The following is a 5,000-nucleotide window of genomic DNA, read 5'->3' as shown; positions in this document are numbered from 1 at the left end:
AAATATTGCAATATTACAGAAACAAAAATAATATGAGAAATTGTTCCCAGTTTTGTAAGAAAAAAGTCGACACATTGTGAGAAAAAGTCTGCTTTAGTTCATTTAATTTTTTGGGATTATTTTGTTTGTAATTGTTTTTTAATCTTAATTATTTACTTCAAGTTATTACAGTATGTCTTTATATACATTTTTTTTTTTTTTTTTTTATTAAATTTGGCCAAAGGGGGCGCATTTCAATTTCTTACACACACTTGTCATTACATATGTTGACCAGAGGGGGAGCACTTGAAATATTTACACACACTTGTTGTTTCATATGTTGACCAGAGGGGGAGCACTTTTAAAACCGACACACAGTCAATTTGAAAAATCCCTCCTTTTTGGGACCACCCTCATTTTGATATTTTCAGTGTATTTATTAATTCATTAATCATTTTTTTAAATGTTTTTATATTGATTTATTAACTTTTTTTTTTTTTTTTTTAACAATCCTTTAATTAAGTTATTTCACAAGCGACAAACGACAAATATGAATTTATTACACACTATAAATTCGGCATACTGTCATCATGATAATACATTTTTCAAAGTTAATGCAGTTTAAATATATGACACAGTACATATGTACACATGGGCATACATACATAACAACACATACTTGATGTACAGTAGATACTGTACATATACACGTAGATCAGTGATTCCCAAACTGGTGGTCTGGGCTCCATTTAAAGGTACGCCAACACGGTGTTACTGTTCAAACTGTGTGCAATGCAAAAAAAATCAAATATACTTGAACTGAACATTTGTGCAATGTTATGATAAAAGTTGGAATTTTACTCAACAACAGTCGCAATTTTACAAGAAAAAGCTTCAAATTTTGGCGATTTTATGAAAAGACTCGTAATTTTGCTCGACAAAAGTCACAATTTTATAAGAACACTTTAAAATGTTGGCAGTATTATAATAATCATCGGAGTTTTACTAGGCAAAATGATGACAAAAGTCATTATTTTACTCAAAAAATGTCACTGTTTTACAACAACAAAAATTGGCAATATTACGATTAAAGTCAGAATTTTATATGACAAATGTCATCATTTTGCATTAAAAAGTAATAGTTTTACATTAAAAAAAAAGAAATAATTTTATGAGAAAATATTGCAATATTACAGAAACAAAAATAATATGAGAAATTGTTCCCAATTTTGTAAGAAAAAAAGTCAACACATTGTGAGGAAAAAGTCTGTTTTAGTTAATTTAATTTTTTGGGATTATTTTGTTTGTAATTGGTTTTTAATCTTCATTATTTACTTCAAGTTATTACAGTATGTCTCTATATACATATATATATATATATTTTTTTTTTAAAATAAAATTTGGCCAAAGGGGGCGCATTTAAATTTCTTACACACACTTGTCATTTCATATGTTGACCAGAGAGGGAGCACTTGAAATATTTACACACACTTGTTATTTCATATGTTGACCAGAGGGGGAGCACTTTTAAAACCGACACACAGTCAATTTGAAAAATCCCTCCTTTTTGGGACCACCCTCATTTTGATATTTTCAGTGTATTTATTAATTCATTAATCATTTTTTAAAATGTTTTTATATTGATTTATTAACTTTTTTTTTTTTTTTTTTTAACAATCTTTTAATTAAGTTATTTCACAAGCGACAAACGACAAATATGAATTTATTACACACTATATAAATTCGGCATACATAATACATTTTTCAAAATAAATGCAGTTTAAATATATGACACAGTACATATATACACATGGGCATGCATACATAACAACACATACTTGATATACAGTAGATACTGTACATATACACGTAGATCAGTGATTCCCAAACTGGTGGTCTGGGCTCCATTTAAAGGTACGCCAACACGGTGTTACTGTTCAAACTGTGTGCAATGCAAAAAAAAAAATCAAAAAATCAAATATACTTGAACTGAACATTTGTGCAATGTTATGATAAAAGTTGGAATTTTACTCAACAACAGTCGCAATTTTACAAGAAAAAGCTTCAAAGTTTGGCGATTTTATGAAAAGACTCGTAATTTTGCTCGACAAAAGTCACAATTTTAGAAGAACACTTTAAAATTTTGGCAGTATTATAATAATCATCGGAGTTTTACTAGGCAAAATGATGACAAAAGTCATTATTTTACTCCAAAAATGTCACCGTTTTACAACAACAAAAATTGGCAATATTGCGATTAAAGTCAGAATTTTATATGACAAATGTCATCATTTTGCATTAAAAAGTAATAGTTTTACATTAAAAAAAAGAAATAATTTTATGAGAAAATATTGCAATATTACAGAAACAAAAATAATATGAGAAATTGTTCCCAATTTTGTAAGAAAAAAAGTCAACACATTGTGAGAAAAAGTCTGCTTTAGTTCATTTTTGGGATTTTTTTGTTTGTAATTGGTTTTTAATCTTAATTATTTACTTCAAGTTATTACAGTATGTCTCTATATACATATTTATTTATTTAAAAATTTTTTAATTTGGCCAAAGGGGGCGCATTTCAATTTCTTACACACACTTGTCATTACATTTGTTGACCAGAAGGGGAGCACTTGAAATATTTACACACACTTGTTATTTCATATGTTGACCAAAGGGAAAGCACTTTTAAAACCGACACAGTCAATTTGAAAAATCCCTCCTTTTTGGGACCACCCTCATTTTGATATTTTCAGTGTATTTATTAATTTATTAATTATTTTTTAAAATGTTTTTATATTGATTTATTAACTTTTTTCTTCTTTTTTTTAACAATCCTTTAATTAAGTTATTTCACAAGCGACAAACGACAAATATGAATTTATTACACACTATAAATTCGGCATACTGTCATCATGATAATACATTTTTCAAAGTTAATGCAGTTTAAATATATGACACAGTACATATATACACATGGGCATACATACATAACAACACATACTTGATATACAGTAGATACTGTACATATACACATAGATCAGTGATTCCCAAACTGGTGGTCTGGGCTCCATTTAAAGGTACGCCAACACGGTGTTACTGTTCAAACTGTGTGCAATGCAAAAAAAAAAATCAAAAAATCAAATATACTTGAACTGAACATTTGTGCAATGTTATGATAAAAGTTGGAATTTTACTCAACAACAGTCGCAATTTTACAAGAAAAAGCTTCAAATTTTGGCGATTTTATGAAAAGACTCGTAATTTTGCTCGACAAAAGTCACAATTTTATAAGGACACTTTAAAATTTTGGCAGTATTATAATAATCATCGGAGTTTTACTAAGCAAAATGATGACAAAAGTTATTATTTTACTCAAAAAATGTCACTGTTTTACAACAACAAAAATTGGCAATATTGCGATTAAAGTCAGAATTTTATATGACAAATGTCAAAATTTTGCATTAAAAAGTAATAGTTTTACATTAAAAAAAAAGAAATAATTTTATGAGAAAATATTGCAATATTACAGAAACAAAAATAATATGAGAAATTGTTCCCAATTTTGTAAGAAAAAAAGTCGACACATTGTGAGAAAAAGTCTGCTTTAGTTCATTTAATTTTGGGGGATTTTTTTTGTTTGTAATTGTTTTTTAATCTTAATTATTTACTTCAAGTTATTACAGTATGTCTCTATATACATATTTATTTTTATTTTTTTTAAGTAAATTTGGCCAAAGGAGGCGCATTTAAATTTCTTACACACACTTGTCATTACATATGTTGACCAGAGGGGGAGCACTTGAAATATTTACACACACTTGTTATTTCATATGTTAACCAGAGGGGGAGCACTTTTAAAATCGACACACAGTCAATTTTAAAAATCCCTCCTTTTTGGGACCACCCTCATTTTGATATTTTCAGTGTATTTATTAATTTATTAATTCTTTTTTAAAATATTTTTATATTGATTTATTAACTTTTTTTTTATTTTTATTTTTAACAATCCTTTAATTAAGTTATTTCACAAGTGACAAACGACAAATATGAATTTATTACACACTATAAATTCGGCATACTGTCATCATGATAATACATTTTTCAAAATGAATGCAGTTTAAATATATGACACAGTAAATATATACACATGGGCATACATACATAACAACACATACTTGATATACAGTAGATACTGTACATATACACGTAGATCAGTGATTCCCAAACTGGTGGTCTGGGCTCCATTTAAAGGTACGCCAACACGGTGTTACTGTTCAAACTGTGTGCAATGCAAAAAAAAAAATCAAAAAATCAAATATACTTGAACTGAACATTTGTGCAATGTTATGATAAAAGTTGGAATTTTACTCAACAACAGTCGCAATTTTGCAAGAAAAAGCTTCAAATTTTGGCGATTTTATGAAAAGACTCGTAATTTTGCTCGACAAAAGTCACAATTTTATAAGGACACTTTAAAATTTTGGCAGTATTATAATAATCATCGGAGTTTTACTAGGCAAAATGATGACAAAAGTCATTATTTTACTCATAAAATGTCACTGTTTTACAACAACAAAAATTGGCAATATTGCGATTAAAGTCAGAATTTTATATGACAAATGTCATCATTTTGCATTAAAAAGTAATAGTTTTACATTAAAAAAAAAGTAATAATTTTATGAGAAAATACTGCAATATTACAGAAACAAAAATAATATGAGAAATTGTTCCCAGTTTTGTAAGAAAAAAGTCGACTCATTGTGAGAAAAAGTCTGCTTTAGTTCATTTTTGGGATTTTTTTGTTTGTAATTGTTTTTTAATCTTAATTATTTACTTCAAGTTATTATAGTATGTCTCTATATACATATATATTTTTTTTTTAAATTAAATTTGGCCAAAGGGGGCGCATTTCAATTTCTTACACACACTTGTCATTACATATGTTGACCAGAGGGGGAGCACTTGAAATATTTACACACACTTGTTATTTCATATGTTGACCAGAGGGGGAGCACTTTCAAAAC

Source organism: Nerophis lumbriciformis, linkage group LG21, assembly GCF_033978685.3.
Source record: "Nerophis lumbriciformis linkage group LG21, RoL_Nlum_v2.1, whole genome shotgun sequence".
In the NCBI taxonomy this organism is placed as follows: domain Eukaryota; kingdom Metazoa; phylum Chordata; class Actinopteri; order Syngnathiformes; family Syngnathidae; genus Nerophis; species Nerophis lumbriciformis.
Note: the sequence above shows the minus strand (reverse complement) of the source record.